This window comes from Mastigoproctus giganteus, chromosome 4 (genome assembly GCF_048544385.1).
Source record: "Mastigoproctus giganteus isolate SK-2022 chromosome 4, ASM4854438v1, whole genome shotgun sequence".
NCBI lineage: Eukaryota > Metazoa > Arthropoda > Arachnida > Uropygi > Thelyphonidae > Mastigoproctus > Mastigoproctus giganteus.
Window position 1 is genome coordinate 223,093,834 of NC_143578.1, and position 23,954 is coordinate 223,117,787.

At 36.5% G+C, this 23,954-nt stretch overlaps 1 protein-coding gene across 1 annotated transcript in view; it reads left to right on the forward strand.

Moving 5' to 3' along the window:
- The first annotated feature begins 1,259 nt into the window (after positions 1 to 1,259).
- axo (axotactin) overlaps positions 1,260 to 23,954 on the forward strand; it is a 564,741-nt gene continuing 542,046 nt past the window's right edge. Inside the window, exon 1 of the mRNA XM_090371184.1 lies at positions 1,260 to 1,382. The gene's annotated coding sequence lies outside the window, so the exon portion shown is untranslated. The remainder of the gene's footprint in view (positions 1,383 to 23,954) is intronic.

Below are 23,954 nucleotides of genomic sequence, written 5' to 3' on the forward strand. Positions count from 1 at the left end.
GGGATCACCATCTCTATGAATACCTTTCTAAATTTATAATTATTTTATTGTATTTTACTTTATTTTGATTGTTGTTATTGCTCTATTTACTTTTCGGCATTGGCTAAGATTTATAAAACATTGTGGCACAGATCAATTTTCACAGTTGTAGCCCAGCGAGAAAGTTTTCAATAATATTCCATCTTTTTTCTTTCAGTCTATTGATTTTTGAAGAGTTTGTGTTTTACTACTTTCTTTGGTCTCCCTTATTTCGTTGAGCACTTTACTTGCTAAAAAAAAATCTAAAACATCAACACTGAGATTAACTATGACATTAATTATATACTTAGTATTATTTTTTCACCTTCCTTCCGCTTTTAAAACTTCTTTTTTTTTTTTTTTTCAATTTTTCACCCTCATTTCCTGTAGGTCAGCATCTTGCAAAATGAACATCTCAACCTTCGATATCCACTTGCATATACTTTAGTCTCTTATACAATACATATACATAATTCTTCTGTTACACAGAGCAAATCGACGAAGGTAAAATAAATATGTTATTGTGTATCTAAATGACCATCATCACATTTTAAAAATGCGACGGTGGTCACAAACGCAGTCCAAGGAAGAAAACCGAAACTATGCGTGCATTCTAATCCTCTAGCAATGTCGCCCTCATCAAGAAACTCAAGTTACGTAAAACAGTCCTCTATCGTCATTTGAACTTCACCAGGTGGTTATTGCTGAAAGGTTTTATCGCTTGATCATTTAATGTTGCAAGTCATCTAACGTTCTGAGTGGCCTTATGGTTTTTAGGCCACAGGGAAAAATAAAACCAAACTACGTGTGTGTACGTAGAATGTAAATGGGACTAAAAATAAAATCCGACCATGTTGACCTGCGTTAACATTTCAGTTTAGAATGTCGTAAGTGTTTGTACCGTTTTCAGAAGTTGGCGGCATCGTATCGGGAGCGTACTGACCAGATGACGTGGTGACGAAAATTTTGTAGAACGTTTTCTACTTTCTGGTAGGCTGAAAAATCAAGTTAGTCGTTTATCATTAGTACTACTTAATGGGATGTTCGGATAGATCAAAAAATACATTTTAGTTCAGAATATAAATTTACAGAAAATTATACATCTATTAGTGGTGTATGTATTTATAAAATGGCACATACCCATCTTGATTTGTTTTAATTGCATATTTCTATTGAGGCAATTTTAATTATTCATTGCTCTACGATTCACATAGAGCAGCAGTGCCATTTTATTATTTACATCCTTTGCACAACACTGCGTGCATGAGTCTTGAAACCACACGAAGTCTCTTTTTCCCGGAGATAGAATTATGTATAAACATTACTGTATATTAGTCACAATGAGAAACCAAGCTTTCGAAAAAGTGAGCATTACAATTTAAATTAATTTTGTTTGTAACGTCTTAATTGATATGAACTAAATTTTCGTTGTATAAACAAACGTTATTATTCAATACAGAGTGCACAACTGTGGACTTCTGTTATAATTTTATGACACCAGTAACCACATTACAAAGTGATAACAGTTACATTTACTACTCTACTCAGAGCAAAATTCCGATGCCGTTATAATGACATTTTAAAAATGTAACAGGCAAAATTTTGTAGAGCTGAAATTCCCGGACATCTTTGTCTCAGTGAGTTTTTATTATTATCTTTTTAAATTTTATTTTCTGAATTTTTACTGAGGTCTGATTTGCAAAGGCTGAAACTTTTAGTTAAATTTATTTTGTTTCAGCATTCATGAGCAGATACCATTGGAACAGATATATATTTTTTTTTTTTAAATTAAATTTTACAGAAACTGTATCTTTTGTGTCACCATACAACACAAATATATTAATGAAAAGATTTTTGTTAACTGTTAAAATTTATTGGGGTATGTACATATCACACCTGGGGAACATTACTGTATGCAGAGAAAATCCACAGAGGGGTGTAGGGCACTTATCCCTGGACTGAAAAGGGGTCTCCAAATCTACTGAATGGGAAACTGCCTCAGTCCAGGCAAGGAGAACTCCTTTGGTGTCATTTTTTTCCAACATTAAATCTCGTACCCAGGCCTCCTGAACTCTATCCATTGTAGACTTTTAATGTTATGGCATATGCTAGGTCAGTTGTGTCCCTATTAAGTTTGTTTTTTTTTTTTGGATGGTATGGGGTTTTATTTTGGAATTGGTGAAAGAAATAAAAGAGGTGAAAGACTTGTGGAATTTGCAGAATCTCAAGGACTGTCAGTAATGAACACTTTTTTCAAGAAAAGGGTGAACAGAAAGTGGACATGGAAGAGTCCAAATGGATTAACAACTAATGAAATCGACTTCATCCTCACTAACAGAAGATATATTGTGAATGATGTTACCATCCTGAATAAGGTAAATGTTGGAAGTGATCACAGAATGGTAAGATGTACACTTGATATAGATGTAGGAAAGGAAAAAACTGACTCGAGTAAATAATACAAAGGTCTTTGAGATAACAGAGGAGGAGAAAAAGCAGTATGTACTGGAACTTAAGAACAAGTTTGAGCTTCTGCAGACTGCTCAGGATCAAGATATCGACAAGGAATATTACAACTTTCTGAAAGTGATAAAGCCCAAGAAACCTATAGGAAAACAGAAATCTAAAGCAGAAAAAATTAGTCAAGAAACACTTGTCATGATGAACCAAAGACGACAAATGAAGAGCAAGAAAAACACTGACAGGGAGAAAATTGAGTATACTGAGTTATGCAAAGCCATTAGAAAGAGACTCAGAGAGGACATAAGAAGATTTAACACAAGAAAAGTAGAACAAGCATTAAGGGAAAACAAAGGATTTAAATCAGCAGCCATGAGCAGTAATACAGAAAGACAAATGATACTGAAACTGAAGAATAGTGATGGTGTACTTATAAACAGCAGAGAAGGCATAATTCAAATAGCAGAAGACTACTATAGAGAATTATACAAGGAGCGAGGGAATGATACCAGCAGTGGGGAAGATGGATTGCAAAGTAGCAACACATACAACATACCCAATATTCTTTCCGATGAGGTAGAACATGCATTGAAGAAAATGAAGAATCGGAAAGCCCCGGGGGAAGATGAAGTTACTGTAGAGTTGTTAAAATTGGGAGGAAGAGACATAACACAAAAACTGGCAAGGCTCTTCACAAAGTGCATTAGAAAAGGTGTGACGCCTAAGCAGTGGAATAATGCAATCATAGTTTTGCTGCATAAGAAAGGAGATAAATCAGAAATTGGAAATTATAGACCAATTAGCTTGTTATCCCACATTTACAAGTTGTTCACAAGGGTCATTACTAACAGATTAGAAAGAATACTTGATGAGAATCAAGCGAAAGAGCAAGCTGGCTTTAGGACAGGATTCTCAACTATGGATCACCTTCATGTAATATCACAACTAATGGAGAAAGCAAATGAATATAAAACACCATTATGCCTGGCATTTGTGGATTATGAAAAGGCATTTGACTCCATACAGCATAAGGCAATGTTTCGGGCACTGGAAAGACAAGGCATAGATACTCCATATATTATGATTTTGAAGAAAATATATGAGAGTGCTACCTCCTTTATTAGACTAGACAAAGACAGTAGCAAATTTAAAATCGAGAAAGGAGGGAGTTCGACAAGGAGGCACAATATTTCCGAAGCTGTTTACTGCTGCCCTTGAGGAAGCTTTCAGAAGATTAGACTGGTCGCAGAAAGGAGTCAATGTGAACGGAGAGTACCTAAACCATTTACGATTTGCAGATGACATTGTGGTCATAAGCTACGATCCCAAAGAATTAGAGGAAAATCTTAATCAGTTATGCACAGTTAGTAAGGATTTTGGACTAAAGATGAATATGGCTAAAACAAAAGTAATGATGAACAAGTATGCCACAGAAAGGGAAATAATGATTGAAGGAGCAGTAATTGAAAAGGTGGAGTCATCTACTTATCTGGGACAAGTTATTAGCTGTAATAATGATAAATGGCTGGAAGTCAAGAGAAGAATAAATTTTGGATGGATAGCATTCAGGAAATACAGTCACATACTGAAGAGCAATATCCCAGTTTGTCTGAAACGTAAAATAATGAATCAATGTATACTCCCCACCATGACTTATGGAAGTGAAACTTGGGCACTCACCAAAAGAATGGAAGAGAAGCTGAGAACTACACAGCGAAGAATGGAATGAATTATATTGGGAATCAGACTGTTAGATAAGAAGAGAAACACATGGATTAGGCAGCAAACTCAAGTAAAGGACATTCTTATCAAAACTAAAGAACTAAAATGGTCTTGGGCAGGACACATAGCTCGAAGACATGATGACAGATGGACTAAGAAAATAACAGAATGGTACCCAAGAGGAGCTAGAAGAAAACCTGGAAGACAAAGGCGGAGATGGATAGATGAAATTCATGAGTTTTTGGGTAGTAAATGGATGGCCAGTGCTCAAAACAGAAGGAACTGGAAAGTTGCTGGAGAGGCCTTCATCATGCAGTGGATTGAAAATGGCTGATGATGATGATGGGGTTTTATACATTCCACATTGGTAGTTTTTACAATTGAGAACATGTGCCAGTACAGTAAAACTCCAGATTATGGGTACACCTCATGAGGAAGTGGCATCTTTGCTTGAATCCATACCGAATTACTGGCATAAACTAATCTAACCTTTTTTCACTAGCAAAAAATGAAAGTCTGTTAAACAACTCTCACTTCGTTTGCTTGAATCTGTCCGGAATTTGGGCATGCCCGCAATGCGGTGACAGGCATATCCATAATCTGGAGTTCAGCTGCTAGTACAATTATATAAAACAAAATGTTCTTGGGAGGGATGTTCTAGCCTTGTCAGCCCTTCCCTTCATGGGTGTGCCTATGTGCTTGGTAACATTTAATGCATTGTATGATATAGACCTTAATGAATTTTAGCAGTTTCATATAGATAATTATGAGGTCTTATCAAATATGTTCCTAGACTGAATTAAAAAAAAAAACATATACTTATGCATTACTGAAGGACAACTGCGCCCCCTGTCCTCAAAATATTGGCCTCAATGAAATTTTTTTTCATTGTGACCAAGTTGTCTGAGCTTCTAGAACTTCTCCTTTGGGATAGAGTTAAGCTTCTGTATTTTCACTGATGCTCTTTCTGAATTCTTAAGATGAGTTTTTTGTTTTGGGAACAAGCATACTCTTGATGTGCAAGTTTTTGACTTCAAACAGGCATTGACTGACAGCTTAAGATGGCAATGCTCATCACCTCAGATGGCACCATGAGACTATTTCATTTAATCATGGGTGCGCCTATGTGCTTAGTAACATTTAATGCATTGTATGATGTAGACTTTAATGAATTTTAGCAGTTTCATAATAGAAAAGGCATAGGCTATGATATGAAAAGGCATAGGCTATGATATGAAAAGGCATAGGGGATGATTAAATGAAAGTTGCCAAAAACATAGAGAGGTGTGCCCATGTTACAAATTAAAATGAAAAGTAAAAATAATGTACTCATTGTGTGTCCTACTATTTTGTAAAATAATAGCAAGTATAGTCATGCCACCATGAGATTGAACTCAAGGTCACCACCACATGCAGGTTATTTTAGGTTATGCTTGTGAATTTGAAAGGTTAAAAAAATAAGGTTATGTTTGTGAATTTGAAAATGTTGGTTAGAAACAATACTGAGACACAAAATGTTACAGTGACGCTTCTGTTTTTTTTTTTTTTTGCTTGTATTGGGCAAATTTCCAAGTTACCCTGAGAGATAGAGAGAGAGAGAGAGAGAGAGAGAGAGAGAGGAATCACCAAGAAAGAGAAGAATGATGATATCCAGCTCAGGACCCTGGGTGTGCCAAGCCTATACTCACCAGATGTAAGACCCCAGGGTTAGTTTGTAGTGGAGGTTGACAACTTAAATAAGTTCAAGGCAGAACTAGACAAATGGATGGGTGAAATGGGAAAGATTTTTTTTTTTTGGCTGATTCTGTATAAGCTTGTTTTCTTTCATCCTATACCTCTATTAATGATAATGCCAATGTCCCTTTTTGAATTTATTACGAGAAAAGTAGATCTGTTTCTTTGCCATCACATTCCTCCATACACAAACTCTTGATGTTCACTAGGTGTAGTTGCTTTTCAATAAAAAAATTAATTACAGAATGCACTTCTACACCACACCATATCTCTATTGGTACTGCCTTTTTGCTCTCTCTGATGAACAGTGAACAGTAGTGCCGCCTCTGCAGTTTTCAGAAACACTATGCTTGTGCAACTGTTACTTAATTTCTTAACAGTATAATTCCAAGTTTTCTCATAAATACTTGTGTTACCTTACTTTTTGGACCATATTTGTATCTACAGCTTTCTAGTTGTGTTGTTGGTTGCAGGTATTGTGAAGTTATGTAAGCAGTTATTTAAGAAAGCTGTGCTTGATACAATATTACCTTAGCTGCTGCACCAGTAACATCCAAAGCAAACTGTATGCAAGCAAGAAATGTCCATTGTTAGGAATGGTCATTAGAACTGAAATTTATTTTTTAGTATTTGATCACTTATGCTCTGCAGGAAAGAATAGTGATGAGCAAATGGTCTCATGAAAGGCTCCATACTGATAAAGAACAAAATGATTTCAGTGCAAGATTCAATAGATCATTGACATTAACATGTTTGCTTCCCATTTGAAATTAGTTCCATTAAGGAACTAATTTCAAATGGGAAGACATTTTATAAATACTGTGCAAGCATTGATATGTTTGGGGATCATTTTCCACAAAGGATTTTGAAAATGGACACAGAGCCTTTATCTCTACAATGAGAGATCATGTTTACAAAATCTTGGGCAACCATATCACTCATTTTTTGTCAGTGAATTAAGCAGTGGAGAAACAACACAAAGCCTGTGAATGTTTCCTGGAAGTTTTTCCAGCAATTTCTGTACGTGTAAACATGAAATCAAGAAATTAACTTCTTGTGAGCTTAACTTCTGTTCCAGGAAAATTAATGGAGGCACTGGTTAAAGAAGCACTGCAGGATCATTTAGACAAGACTTCAGTTATAGCTCAGACACAGCATGGTTTTGTTAAGGGGAGGTCTTGCCTGACCAACTTGATTGGATACTATGATGCAGTCACAAAAGAACTGGATGCAGGGAATAACTTTGATATTATATACTTGGATCTTAGAAAGGCTTTTGATACTGTTGCACATGGAAGACTGCTACACAAATTGGAGCAGTGTGACATTGGAGGCAAATTGCTGCTATGGATAAAGGGGTGGTTGAGGGGGAGAAGACAGAGAGTGGTAATCAATGGACACTGCTCATCGTGGACTGATGTTATTAGTGGAGTCCCTCAGGGCTCAGTGTTGGGTCCATTATTGTTTTCTGTATTTATAAATGATATTGATGATGGTATATCGGGCTTAATGTTCAAGTTTGCAGACGATACAAAGGTTGGCAGGGTTGTCAAGGACACTACTGACACTATGCTGCTGCAACAGGATCTGGAAAGGTTGAGCAGATGGGCTGAGAGGTGGCAAATGAAGTTTAACATTGACAAATGTAAAGTACTACACATGGGAAACAGCAACCCCAGAGCAATGTATCAACTCTGTGGTACTACACTGACAGTGGTAGAGAATGAAAGGGACTTGGGGGTGGTTGTGCAGGCAGATATGAAGTTCTCTGAGCAGTGCAGACGGGCTGCAAGAGTAGCTCATGGAGTATTGTCAATGATATACAGGAATTTTTCCAGCAGGGATAAGGAGGTGATTATTCCATTGTATAAGGCGATGGTCAGGCCACACCTAGAGTACTGTATACAGGTCTGGAGGCCTCATTTCAAGAAGGATGTAGAGCTGCTGGAACGAGTACAGAGAAGGGCAACAAGATTAGTGAATGGAACAAAGGGGTGCTCTTACGAAGAAAGGCTTAAGTTTTGCAAATTACAGTGTCTGGAGACTAGGCACCAGCAAGGTGATCTGATAGAGGTGTATAAAGCCTTGAATGGTTTAAGCATGCTCAATGCTGATGGGATTCTTCCTCTAGCTCAGAAAAATCACCTGAGAGGGCATAAATTCAAATTGAGGAAAGACAGATGTAGGATAGATGTGCGGAAATTTGCCTTTAGCCAGCGGGTGGTTGGTAGGTGGAACAGACTTCCATCCCTTGTGGTGGAGGTTGATAGCCTAAATAAGTTTAAGGCTCAGCTGGACAGGTATTTTGAACGAACAGAGGGGTGAAGTGGAAGTGGTTTTTTTTTTTTTTTTTTTTTTTTTTGGCTGATGCTGCATAAGCTTGCTTTCTTGCATCAAATGCCTCTACTAATGCTAATGTTTCCCGGAAGTTTTTCCAGCAATTTCTGTACGTGTAAACATGAAATCAAGAAATTAGCTTGTCTCCTGTATGTGTTTCCTAATCTCTTCAAAGAACTAAGATATGTTCTTACATTTAGTGTTTGTAAAATGAGTAATTTTTAAAGAGAAAAAAAAAGTCGCTGAAAAATTTATGTGAAAATGACAGAAGGGATAAGTAGGTTGGATAAGGCAGTGGTTAGACCACATCTTGAGTACTGCATATAGTAGGCAAGTACTGGAGGCCTCATTTTAGGAAGAATATGAATATATTGGAATGGGTGCAGAGAAGAGACGTGAGATTAGCAAGAGGAACAAAAGGGTATTTTTACTAGGAAAGGCTTCAATTTTGCAAGCTGCAGTGACTGGAGACTAGTCACTGCAGTGGGGAGATCTGATTTGTTAATTTTCTGTCAGCTGTTCAGATGGTTTAAATAAGTTGTAAAGACAGGGATAATAAAAGAAGGAATGTAGAGTCAAATATTATTGGATAAGTTTATATTTCTGTACATGCTTTTATCTTATTTCAGGGAAGAATTTTTGCTTCACTGATTACATATGTAAATCTCAGTTTTCTGAATGTGGACAATTGTTAATTGTAAGGAAATGTAGTAATTCCATCCATTGTGGCACTTTTCAGGTTCTGTAAGTTAAATTGACTTGAAAATAAATGCTTGTTATTATTAGCATTAGTTGAGGCATATGATGCAAGAAAGCAAGCTTATACAGCATCAGCCAAAAAAAAAAAAAAAATTCAGTGGAAGTATCCTGTCAGCATTGAGCCTGCTCAAACCATTCAAGGCCTTATAGACCTCAATCAGATCACCTCACAGATGCCTAGTCTCCAGATGCTGCAACTTGCAGAACTTAAGCCTTTCTTCATAAGTGCACCCCTTTGTTCCTCTCACCAATCTTGTTGCCCTTCTCTGTACTCATTCTAGCAACTCTACATCTTTCCTAAAATGAGGCCTCCAGACCTGTACGCAGTACTCAAGGAGTGGCCTGACCATTGCCTTTTACAAAGGGATAATCACCTCCTTGTCTCTGCTAGCAAAATTCTTATGTATCATTGACAAAACTCTATGACCTGTTCTGGCAGCCCATCTGCACTGCTCAGAGAACTTCATATTTGACTGCACAATTACCCCCAAGTCTTTTTCATTCTTCACCTCCCACATTTGTGAGGAATTCTGAATAATTACTGTGGAACATTTATTACAAGGAAGTAGGAACTGAATTTATAATATTATTAAGGAAGAATTATCTTGGAAGGAATTCAGAATTGTACTTGGTGTGAAAAGAGAGAAATCTGATCTTCATTCTCATTTGAGTAAAGGACATAAGATTTTGTGTGATAGGTTCTTAAAAATATAAAAAAATGTAGAAATGTCTATAGGAATGAAAATAGCATCATAAAAACATCACAAAGTGATAATATAGTGTGCTTTAATAATTATTTAAATCCATAAACTAAATATTTTGCCAACCATTAAAAATATTTACTGTATAAAAGATGTCTTGATTACATGGATTATGTGAGGTAGGTGTAAATCTGGGATAATATGTATGTATGTCCCGAGCTGAAGGCTGCCACAAAAATTACAGTTACAGCCAGGCATTATTGTGGTTGCTACTTTGGCTGCCTTAAAGCAGTTGCTATGAAGTTGTAAACTCCTGTGTATCTGTATTATATGATTATATGTTGCTTAATAAAATGAATATTGTAATAGTTTACAAGCAATTGTTTTCTCAGCATTTTTTTTTTTTTTTGTAATGCATGTTCATCCTTTTAGAAAAATATGAAATTGAAAAAAATTGATTCACTGTGTTATTTAATCAGTGATATTTAATACCATACTTATTTTATTCATTTATTTATCTAGAGTTGTTTTATAAAATCTCACTCTCTCTCTCTCACACGCACACACCCCATAATTTTTAAAAGTTATTTTTAAAAAAATAAAATTACAGCACTTTTAAAATGGATGAAATATCTAAATGTTTATTTAGGTTTCAGTTAAATTTTTTTCAAATTGGTAATACTATATGTTATTTGTATAGAGATTTTTTGATGGTATTATGTTTTGTTTAATTTTCAGCAAATAACTATAACTGCTAACTCCTGCGTAGATTAAAGTGAGTGCTTGGATTACTTCAAGTCCATAGTTCACTAGCCTTAAGAGGCTTGTGTTTGCTAAATGAGGCAATATTCTGTTTAGTTTCTTATCATGAGTTCACTTTATTGTAGATAAGAGGATGACACTGTCTGAAGATTATTTCATGTTAAGTTTATTGGAAAGTTGGTTAATAAAAGCATTGTGTTCAGAGGACAGAAAATTATCTAGTAACCAGGAATTAAAAGTTTTCTACATGCTGAATGAATTTTTCAGGTTGGATCTGCCTTTCATATATTACTTCCATTAATCTGATTTTCCTTTGGGTGTGCATCCCTAACTGTGAAAGGTTTTTTGATTATGGTTTATTACCTTGAGCATTGTTTTCATTCATGATATACTGCAATAAAAGTGATGAGATTACAGAAAGGAAGAAAGCAAAAGAGTGTAGTAATATTGATGTGTTTAGACTACTACTAGGTTTAAAATATTTGTGACATGTAATTGTCATTGAATTGGCTAACAGAAGTACATTTAGTTTAATGCACCATTTACAAAAATATCTTATTTAGTTAATAACAGCTAAGATTGAAGTGTATTGAGTTGGAGTTGGAGAAAGTATAATATGTTAGTTATTATACTCATTGTGAGATTTTTTATATAAAATGTTCAGAGGAAGAAGTTTATGTATGTGTTTAGAGGAGGAGAGCAATGATTATGTTCATTGAATGTTAGAAAAATTCTTGTGCCAAAAAAAGAAAAGAGGAATTGGTAGTGATTAAGAATAATTTTAACTTGCTTTCATTAGGGTATGCTAAAAAGTATAGTGCCTATTGTTCTAATGGAAAATTTCAATAAAGTAGTATTCAATTCATTATTCAATATTCATTTGCAGTTAGTCAGGTAGATAGACACATATGTGCACACACACATCCTGTTTTGATAGATCACAATATTTTATTTGGCCATAAAAATGATTTTAAAATTTTGTTATGGAAACTAACAAAAATAGTCTTCATCTTTTCTCCATTATGCATTTTGCTTGTTTTCAAAATTGCACAGAACAAGGGCAGATCCATGCATACACCCCATTACTTCTCCATATTTCCCTATCCACAGCCCTCCTCTTCATCTCAGTTTTGTTCCTAGACACGGCATACAAATCAAAAGTTGAGCTGTAGACTATGCATCTATATTTGTTCTGTGCAATTTTGGAACACTACATAATAAAATATTAACTATATAATATCAGTGTAGATACACCATAGTTTACCAATAAATTTGAACTTATGGGTCAATATTATATAGTTAATTACCTAACTGATAAGAAATTATGCCTTGTGTATTTTGTATTCTAATAATAAAATATTAAAATGAAAAACAGGAAATCAAATTCTGCATATGGTACTGTGTGTATTTGCTTATGTAATATATTTTATTATTTTATCAAAATTTGATGAGTGTGGAGTACTGGTTAAGTCTTGGGTAGGCAGAATTTTGGGGATTAAAAAGAGGGCAAAACCCATTCTGGGGATCAGAAAACTAGGAAAAATTTCATGATTTTTCTTCTTCTCTGAAGAAGAAAAATCATGAAACTTCTTTTTACAAAGACAGGATTGAATGACTGCTGGCAAAACTGCTGGAATCAACATGAATTTTGTATACAAGGTGATTTCAAAAGTGAAGTGGAAATTATTGGAAGGAGTGTGCAAATGAAGTTTTTTTTTTTTTTTTTTTGGTTTGTGCTGTATAAGACCAATTACTTGTATCATGTTATTATTTCTATTATTAGTACTTATATTAATTCTAACTGATCAGGCCAAAGTTGGTGCCTAACTTTTCTACTAATCAAAATGATGAAAAAACAAAGTTTATGTGAATGTAGGTCTGGAAATGCTTTCCAGGTTATAAAGCCTTTTTTGCCAGTCTTGGTGGTGATACTGTCAGCAGTTTTATTCAACTGATTTTTATATTGTCTCATTAGAAATTGTTTTAGATGTGAGTTGCTATTTGAATATCAAAAAAGCAAACATGCATTTAATATATGACTATTCAGCTAGTAAATCAGGAATGACTAGGAAGCCAGACATCTCTACTGGAAAACACTCCCATGTTGATAATCCTGATAGAAAAATGTTTCAGTCCGTTGATCATTGTCAGAGACAGTAGATTATTTGTGCTTCTGACTGCTGATTGGAGGAATTGTTTTTTGATGTTTTAGGAGCATCAGTAACTTAGACTGTATTGTATCATTGTGTACTGTCTATACAGGGTGTCTCAGAAATATCGGTACAAACGTTTAGGAGAGGTAGGTAACATCTAAAGGAATGTGAATCGCATAGGAACCCATAACCGGAAACGTTACCGTAAGTCGGTAGATGGTGCGGTAGTCGGCGCACGAAGAGCATACATAGATATACGAACTGTGAGCTGGCAGACATGCACCTAGTGTATGGATTAGCAGAGGGCAATGGACGAGCCACTCAACGAATTTATGGGGAACGCTTCCCAGACAGATTTGTACCGGACCACCGTTTGTTTGCACGTGTGCATCAAAATTTGTGTGATTATGGGTCATTTAGAGGTAACAGGAGTAGTGCAGGCAGACCATTTTCAACGCGAACTCCCGCCATGGAAGAAAGTGTGTTCAATGCCGTCCAGAATAATCCTACTACCAGCACACGTGCCATTGCCTCTGCCTTAGGAGTGTCTCGTTGCAGTGTACAGCGTGTCTGGCACGACGATTCCTTACACCCCTTTCATCTCCAATGGTTCAGTTACTGCTCCCCCAAGATCATCCTACACATGTGGCTTTTGCGCAGTGGTTTCTCCAAGAAAGTGTTCAAGACTTGAATTTTCCAGCCTATGATTTGTTCACGGATGAGGCTTATTTCACTCGGGAAGGCTTATTCAATCAGCACAATGCTCATGTGTGGGCTCACAACAACCCACATGGTGTGCGCCCCCATGCGGCACAACATTGCTTTGCAGTAAATGTGTGGGCAGGTATGGTTGGTGACTGCTTAGTCAGCCCATACCTGTTACCATCCCACATGAACTCTGCTAAATATCAGATCTTTCTTGAACAAGTTCTACCAGGATTACTTGACAATGTTCCAGCAAATGTAAGACCTAACATTTGGTTTCAACATGACGGGGCGCCTGCCCATTATGGAAGGTGTGTTCGTGACCATTTGAACAGGCGTTTTGGGCGTCGATGGATTGGCCGTGGTGGACCCGTTGCCTGGCCCCCACGCTCACCTGATTTATTGAGCCTTGATTTCTTTCTGTGGGGGCCCCTCAAATCTATCGTGTATGAATTGCCCTGTGGAGACGGAAATGGATCTCGTGGCGAGACTCGTCTGCGCTGCTGCTGCTGCTACTGTCAAAGAAACTCCAAGTGTGTTCGATCATGTCCGCCAATCTATGCTGTATCAGTGTCACGCGTGCATCGCGTCTCATGGTGGAACCTTCGAGCATCTGTTGTAACATCGTGAAATGCATCCATCTCGTACTCCATTGTTAATATTATGTGAAATAAATGTTTGCCACTAATTACTGTCTTGTGTCATTTCTGCTACTTGTGCCTGTGCTACTACTTTCCCGTGACGTTTCTGGTTATGGGTTCCTATGCGATTCACATTCCTTTAGATGTTACCTACCTCTCCTAAACGTTTGTACCAATATTTTTGAGACACCCTGTAGAAGTGTATGTTTGCTGGCCATTCTTCGTGTTGTGCAGGCTGAAAAACTGATGAGAAAAAAAACCCATCCCCTCTAGCCAACCACAGGCTAAATTTAAATGACCTTTAGAAATTCCTCCAGGGTATGATGCGATTTGAATACAGATCTCTCTCTCTCTCTCTCTCCAAATAAGTGAGAGTGATTTTTATACTGCTGTCTACTGCAAGTGTTCAACACAAAAGTGAAAAAAAAAAAAAAAATGAGGGAGATAGAGAGTGATTGAAGGTAACAAAATTAATGTATAATAAGAGATAAATAATTACAAAATTGAAAAATAATTACAAAATAAGGATGTTGCCACACTTCTTTTTTCCATATTTCTGCCTGTTTTCTGGTTATTACGAAGACAAGATTTGTTGGTTTTTCACTGTTTATGGTATTTGAGGAGTGTAAGTTTATGACAATGTTAGTCCTAAAAAACAAAGGCCCTGTTGTTGTCCATGTACCAGTATTAGTTCAGTCTAGTTTTGGGATGGGATCTGGCTACTGCGAGTGGTTTGTTTGTTATTTTGTTTTTAGGAGCATTAGCAACTAAGGCAATATTGCTCCGGGGATATGCGGTGGTCATTCCCTGACCTTTCCGCATCCTCCATATTTGGTGGTCACGGGCTCGAACCTCGGTCTAATCAAGAAGTGTGTGCTATGCACTGATGCTCCTGCCCACCTGGCTACGGAGGCGCCATTGCGAGTGGTAAAGCCATTGTGTTAGCTAAGTGGTTTAAATCCTGCTGACTGCAGGAGCACATGAGAAAGACTTCCAGTTTCATATAATTTCAGTAAGGCTAAACACATTAGGTAATTTATGATTTTTAAGCTTTAACTTTGTATAGTTAATTTAAAAAAATGGTGACTATAATTTACAGTTTTATTTATTTTATTCTATAAACCAATATCTAGTTGAAATACCAAATAAACAGCATACAGAAATGCAAATATCAAAAATTTTGGGATTATTAAATAAATTTTTCAGTATCAAGCATTGTAACTAGTTGATACAGGGGTACTCTACTCATCTGAGAAATCTTGTTGGCCACTTATCTCGTTTCAGAAATGTATTGGCATGTGTGGGCAGAACATCACATGCATCACTTTAACCATGCTGACTGAAACAGTGCCGGCCAATGTGATGTTTTCAGTGCTCATCTAGAAATACACCTATTTATCCAGGTTGAATTCATTCTTGGTCACAAGCAGCGTATAATATGCTGTGTGTTACATATGACATTTAGAATGCTTACATAGCATAGCCCTAACATTCTTTTCTGGTATTCCCTTCTTTCCCATTGCTTCCCAAATCATTTCTCATAGGGCTCTGGCATGCACCAAGGAATTCTGTGTAATTCTTGATGTTTCTCTTTGTTTTTTGCTTCCACCATCTTTAATGCTGACACTGCACCTATTGGACTTCTGGGTTAAATCAAAATTGGTTTTCTGGCACTCTTCCTTCTGATCTTCTTGTCAGTTATCCTTTTATACTCCTTTTAGCATCTGACTAGTTAGCTTGATGTCCTGGTAGATAGTGCAAAATTTTATGTCTATTTTTCTCCCTTATAGATAGATGCAAGCTCACTTCTCCATATGCCTGGTATTCTCTCTTTTATAGCTTTATGGAAGAAGTATGTAAGCCACTAAACTCCCTTCTTCCTTAACATTTTCCATTCCAGACTTATGCTGGTATGCTGTCTCGTCTTTCTGCTTTATTTCTTTCAATTTTCATTGAGTGCTTGTTGAATTTTCTCATGATTTGTGTACTTCTTCCCCACTCTTGTAGGTAAATTTTTGTTCTTCCTTTATTTGGAAGGTGTTTCTACTACCAGGTCATGCATAGCCACATTAAGCATAGCTTATCCCTCCTCATTCCCAGTCCCTTTGATCCTCTATGTATTCTTTCATATCCTAACCTACATGCCCATTTCAGCCTACTCCCATTATTGCTTTATCCTTATCTAGACTTGGCGACAATCTCCATTTTTTATCAAAATTTTTCCTCTATCTGCTCTTTCTCTGTCTTGCCCCCGTTTCTTACATACATTGCCTGTACTTCTCTCCTTTTCACTACATCTACCACCTCTCTATTTCTTCCAATCATGGTCCCTATATTCCATGATGCCATCCATAGGAATCTTATCATTCTTGTTTTTAAACCTTGCCTGATCTTTTCTGTTTCTCACATGGTTTGGATTGTGGATGTGTGTGTGTGTGTGTATTTCTGTCTAGGAGTTTCCTGGGATCATCCAAAAAATCTGCCGACATCACTATGTTGTAGCATTTTTGCATTGTGCAGTCAAACATGGTGTGTAACATTTTGTGTCACCTAACATAGGTTAAACTACCATGTAGTTTTCCAATCCAGATGTTCAACACCTTGTTATGGTACAACTTTGCAGCATGCAATAGACGACCATTCTCAAAGGGCAATTTAACACAAAATCCATGGGGAGTAAGACCAAATGTTTTGAACTGATGAGCAAATCTCAAATTTGCTCATCAAATTTGAAAGTTGCTGAAAAGTTCACTTAACCTTTGGAATTCTCTGATGCACTGTAGCAGAGAATGGCCATAAAACAACCAATTTTTCAAATAAGCCTCTGGGTTGGGAAAGTTTTTCATAATAACTGCAATGAAAAACACCAACCGTTTATGACTGAAACTTTGTTAAAATAATAATAAAATAAGACAGGATAAATTTTGTTGTAAAAAAAAAAAAAATACACTGAGTGTAAAGTTAAAAGCAATAAAATGATAGATAAAAATTAAATATATCAAATTAAAATATGTGAAATTAATAGCGATAAAAACAACTGTAGCTTTGTGAAGTTTCTGTATATCATTGAAAAGACCCCATTAGCTGTGCTCTGGCCGCCTGTTTGTACTGCTCAGAAAACTTCATATCTGACTGCACAATTACCCCAGGTCTTTTTTAGGTGGTAGATGGCTCTCATCAACCAGTGCAATACCACCACTTTGCTTATTGGAGGCTTGAAGTGGTGAAACCCATGTTTAGTCTCTAGTGCAAAGTTTCCGGCATTCCCCCTCAGTGGTGGGATTCAAATAATTTAACAACCGGTTCCCTGCCCTACTGACCGTTCTAAGTATAAAAAAACTATATACCGAAAGGTAGTTTATTATTTCATGCAGTTAATTCTTAAATAGAAACAATAAAAAAGGTCCACAAAACTAAATTATGTTACAAGAAAGAGTTTTAAAATATTAATGAAAAAATATTAAATAATACCTGAAAAAAAACAATAAAACTGCTCGTCTTAGTCCCAAAACTCTATCAATCTTTATAATTTCAATTCCAAGTTGTTCAGATATTTTGGAAAGTTCAATTTGGTTCTTACTGGATTGATGAAAAATAGTATATATCCTATCAATAAATATTTTTAAATGATTTACTTGCTTTATTTCCTTTATCGAATCATCTAAAATAAAATGGAGGCGATGATACAGTGCCATATTACAGTATTATGTTTGGAAAATCTTTTGCAATCTTAGTGCTCACTCCAGATTTTCTCCCAAGCATAACGCTGGCACCATCGGAGCAAAATCCTATTAAATTTTTTTCTAGGTAGTTCTTAGTAAGCCCAACATTATTTAAACTTACCATAACTGAAGAACATATTGTCTCTGCATCTTGTTTTTCCAATTCAACTAGTTCAACGAAAATTGTTGGTGATGTAACTGAATCCTCAACTTTTAAGAAAAGTATAGTAACTGGTTTGCAGGATATCGTTGAAGCTTTGTCAATAATCAAACATATTTTCAGATTATTTTCAATAATTTTATTAAATATTTCTTTTTTAATTTCCTTTGCAATGAAATCAATTACTTTCACGGCAGTTTTCCGAGAATGTAATCCTATTCCCATATCTAATCCATTTTTAATTTGCACTTCTATTTCTGAAAACGGTTTACATCTTTTTTGCCAGGCTGTAAACTGTATTAAATACTCTACAAGTAGCACTTAAATTTTTTCATTCATCGTATCTATTACTTTTGTTATTGGATCCTGCTCCCATTGTTTAAATTCCCTTTACAAATGTTATGAGCTTTTGATGAAAAATGTTCTTTCATTTTGTTCCTTAGAGAAGCTTGTTGTACCTCTTTATTTTTCGCTGATGCCTCAATCTGAAAACATTTCCATTATTTTGACACTTGAACACTTTTCTCTTTTATAACTGAGAGTAAAGTGGAGGAGAAATTGTTGAAGATAAACACAAGAAAGGCACCTGGGGTGGATGGGATCTATCCAGTTATATTAAAGGAGGCAGCAAAGGAAGTAAGCAAACCCTTAGCCATAAATATGAGAGCTTCCTTGGACTCAGTGGAGGTACCCACAGACTGGAGATGTGCAAATGTGACCCCAATTCACAAAGGAGGATCAAAGGCTGACACAAGTAATTATAGACCTGTTAGTTTAACTTCTGTTCCAGGAAAATTAATGGACCACATGTTAAAGAAGCACTGCAGGATCATCTAGACAAGACTTCAGTTTTAGCTCGGACAGAGCATGGTTTTGTTAAGGAGAAGTCTTGCCTGACCAATTTAATTGGATACTATGATGCAGCCACAAAAGAACTGGATGCAGGGAATAACTTTGATATTATATATTTGGATCTTAGAAAGGCTTTAGATACTGTTGCACATGGAAGACTTCTGCACAAATTGGAGCAGTGTGGCATTGGAGGCAAATTGCTGCTATGGATAAAGGGGTGGTTGAGGGGGAGAAGACAGAGAGTGGTAATCAATGGACGCTGCTTATTATGGACTAATGTTATTAGTGGAGTCCCTCAGGGTTTAGTGTTGGGTCCATTATTGTTTTCTGTATTTATAAATGATACTGATGATGGTATATCAAGCTTAATGTCCAAGTTTGCAGACGATACAAAAGTTGTCAGGGTTGTCAAGGACACTACTGACACTATGCTGCTGCAACAGGATCTGGAAAGGTTGAGCAGATGGGCTGAGAGGTGGCAAATGAAGTTTAACATTGACAAATGTATAGTACTACATATGGGAAACAGTAACCCCAGAGCAACGTATCAATTCTGCGGTACTACACTGACAGTGGTGGAGAATGAAAAGGACCTGGGGGTAATTGTGCAGGCAGATATGAAGTTCTCTGAGCAGTGCAGACGGGCTGGAAGAGTAGCTCATGGTGTCTTGTCAATGATATACAGGAATTTTTCTAGCAGGGATGAGGAGGTGATTATTCCCTTGTATAAGGCAATGGTCAGGCCACACCTTGAGTACTGTATACAGGTCTGGAGGCCTCATTTCAAGAAGGATGTAGAGCTGCTGGAACGAGTACAGAGAAGGGCAACAAGATTAGTGAATGGAACAAAGGAGTACTTTTACGAAGAAAGGCTTAAGTTTTGCAAATTACGGTGTCTGGAGACTAGGCACCAGTGAGGTGATCTGAAAGAGGTGTATAAAGCCTTGAATGGTTTGAGCATGCTCAATGCTGATGGGATTCTTCCTCTTGCTCAGAATAATCGCCTGAGAGGGCATAAATTCAAATTGAGGAAAGACAAATGTAGGATAGACATGCAGAAATTTGCCTTTAGCCAGCAGGTAGTTGGTTGGTGGAACAGACTTCCATCCCTTGTCGTGGAAGTTGATAGCCTAAATAAATTTAAGCCTCAACTGGACAGGTATTTCGAACGAACGGAGGGGTGAAGTGGAAGTGGTTTTTTTTTTTTTTTTGGCTGATGCTGCATAAGCTTGCTTTCTTGCATCATATGCCTCTACTAATGCTAATGCTAACTTACAAGACATTAAGACTCAATAAATGCTGAACGTGGAATAAGAGTTTTAAAATTTATAACCTTTTTTCCGTTTTCTTCCAGACAAGACCCACAACTACATTAAATAAAACTTTTGGTTTTTTAAATTTTTATTTATTTGACAAAAACACTAAATAGCATTAAAAAATATAAGCAAAGATTTACCTCTAGGTTTATATTTATTTATTTTTTAAAACAGTTTCTTCTAGATTTTTTAATTACAAAGTCTTTGATCAAGTCCTCAAAGCTAATTTGGTGTAACAAATCTGCTTCTATACTTAGCAGAGACAAGGCATTCAATCTGTCTTGTCACATAGCTGTTCTCTTGGGATTTTTTTAATGTGCTTGAGTTGAGAAAATGAATGCTCAGCTGTGCAATTTGTAACCATTAATGTTAAAAAAATGTATAAGGCAATATATAAATTTGGAAGTGCACAATCAATTTTGTCTTCTACAATTATTTTTTAAAGTTCAGCCTGACTGAATCTTGTGTTTACATTTTTTTGTTGCACTGAAGTTATATATGTGTGAAACTGCTGGGGAGGGAGGGAGGGAGGGAGGGGGAGGGGGGGGGGAGAGAGAGAGAGAGAGAGAGAGAGAGAGAGAGAGAGAGAGAGAGAGAGAGAGAGATTTTTGTCCAAGTCTTCTGGGTAAACATCAATTAGTTTTTGAGAGCAGTGAGAGTACCTTTTCAGTTTCAGCAGATGAAGTGACATTATTTGACGCAACACTTAGAAAGGAAAATCTGTCTGCTATATCTGGTAGTATTCCTTTACAAGTGCTTCAAAATCATCTCTTAAAGAGCATAGTTGGTCAGCTAATGACCGATACAGATCTGCACATGTTTTTTAGTTCACATCTTCACTTTGCAGAACTTGACTTGCTCTATGAAACGTTTGCAAAATCTCATTCTACATGATCAACATGAAAAGAAATTCTACCTCTTGCATCTTATTTGCAATATTGTCTGCTTCTCTTCTAGTGTCTCCCTTTTGTGACTGGTCTTCAGCTAAACACTCTAAATCTTCCAATATCTTAAAGAACTACTTCAAAATTGCTGCTGTTGCCATTGCATATGCCTCTCATTTGGTATTAGAGAGAGATTTTAACACAGGTTCATTTCCAAGACAAGCTTTAAGAATTTTCCACCGGCTAGTTGAGGTTCAAAAAAAATGTATAGAGCGAATTGTGGGGGGTTGATTTTTTTATTTTTGAGAAGGTGTAAATATTTAATATTACTTTAATATTCTTTGTTTCTTATTCTTATTTTTTTTTTTTGTTCCCTTATATGTGTTTGTCCACTTTATCTTATTTCCCCCACTTACGCATCTGACCTTGCTTTACAGGAGAATTCCAGAATCGAGGGAACGTCTCAATTATTTATAATTCCCTTCGGAAAGGCTGAGTGTTCAAGAATGACAAACAACACACACATTAGTATATAACATAACATAGTTTATTTACACTTATATATACAACATGAAAATTATCAACTCTCAGGCACATACTATTATTATTCAATTTTTCCTATGTAGTATCAGTTATAAATATGCAATTACGTACATTGGTTTACTCTAGCAAGGTTATCCCCTTCTATACAACACAATCAATATCATTACAGAAAATTGCTATAGTTTCTTCTTCTTTACACGTAATCTATAAATACTTAAGAAGTTTAGTTAACATCCCTTTTATACAACCTATGTAAATCAAATTCTTACCCTGTAACTGATTTATGAATTTCACTGTTCTGATTTATTTAGTGCCTTTTTTTTTTTTTTTTTTTGTCTTGGGGATTATAATATCACAAACTTCTCTAATTAGGATAAATCATACATTTGATATGAATTTCTGAACTAATGCTTGTCCCAGCTACATTTAGAAGTCTATCTCTTACTCTGTGTTTCTTTACTCTTCCCTTCCAAAATATATCATACATATATGTCAGACAATAACTTAATAACATATATCCAATTTCTCTCTTTCGCCTTCCTACATATGTCTAGTTATACAATAATCAAAGTCATTACTATCATTAAACACCCGTATTTTCTCAATTTACTTAGTTATACCTGTCAAATTACAATTATTATCTAACTTATCTTTACTTTATGTGTATAATTCGTACATATATATATATATATATCTCACTGTATCTTTCTAGGCACCTCTGTAGCCAGGTGGGAAGGAGCAGCAGTGTGTAGGACACGCTTCTTGATTAGACCGGGGTTCGACCCCATCACCACCAAATACGGAGGATGCGGAAAGGTCAGGGAATGACCACTGCATATCCTGGAGCAATATGGCCTTAGTTGCTAATGCTCCTAAAAACCAAATAACAAACAGTGTGTGTATCTTTCTAAACTTCCACTAATCTACTATTAGGGTCCCTACAGTCCTTTAGGGTGAATGAGAATACTATATGCTAGTCACTTACTTAATTCTTTGAATCAAGCTCCTCTGTTTTGGGGGCTTCAGCTTCTTGTTGGGACTGGCATCATCATATGTCAAGGGCATTCATCTCCTGACTTCTAGTGGAATTTTCGTGCGGGTCACAATTCTGGTACTCTGCTGTTACTGTTCTAGCTGGACTGGACCGGCACTTAGCGGTACGATCATACTCCATCATTTCGGGGACTGCTATCTTTCTTTCTATGGCCTTTCTCCACCTTATGCAGGCCACTTTCCATTTGCTGCTTCCTTCTTTATCATCGAGCTACTAATTCCGCATTTTCTCTCCTTCTCTCTCTCTCTCCACCTTATTAAAACTTATTCACAAAAGGAAAATTCACAGGGCATCTCACACTAACTCCTTCTCTACTCCACCTTTTACAGCTCATCCACAAGGAGATAGCTCATAAGGTGCCACCCTCACTTCTCCGCTCCACCTATTAAGAACTTCTTATTAAATTAAGAAATATTTCACAGCGCTCGTTGCATTCGGGTCTAATCCGATGTGGATTAGACTATAGCATACGGCCACTGTTCTTGCCTTCTAATGATGGACAGGCTTATTCTCCTTACACTCCGTAATTTTCTACCACGATCAAACACTCAACTGTCCATGTTACTAACTCATTTTTACTTACTCTGACGAAAAAACTCAACTGTCCTTCCTTACTCAAACCCCGACAAGAATCTCCACTTTGTCATTCTTAACTCATTTTTTTAAACGCCGACAAGAATCTCAACTTTGTCTCCCCCTAACTCATTTCCATACACACCCACATAACTCAACTCAGGGATCTGACTCTCTCCCCCTGTTCACTCACTTTTTTCGTCTCAATTACGTACCGCCCCTATGTGTCAGGCCTGCCCCTATTTTTCAGCTTTAACCAATCTTCTTCTTTTTATCAACTTTCATTCTGTCCTATTCGTCCTTTAACTTTTATCAAGCTGTATCTACAATGTATGATTCAACCTCTTATTTTAATAAATCGTAATTTTCCCAGGTTGTCTGTACCTTTGAAGTGCGCCGTCATCTTCGCCACCCCGGTTAAACTTAGCGGATTTATTTCACACGATCTACCAAACTTGCCATTGCCGACAGCCAGACACCAGTCCTGGTTCTAATCTGTGCATTTGACCCGTATTTACTACCCGTCCCATCTCCAGGTGTCACGATCAAAGAAATGTCCGACAATATTCAGTCTACTGCCCTTTGTCCTTTCAGAGCCTTAATTGTTCACACATACTCGCCAGTAGTTGCTGCTACCGTTCCCGTTGTTTTGGTGTTATCCTGGGAGCTCACCCCTTATTGCCTTTGTCAAGCTTACCGCTCCCTTTCTATAATTTAACCTTGTCTAATTTTAATCCCTAGCGAGTGCCTTAGTAATATTAGTGACTGGTAATGTTTTGCTGTCTAACAGAAGAGTAAGCAATTAATGCCTTCCCATATTGCTATTTCATAAGCTTTACTTTATATTAATCTCACTTT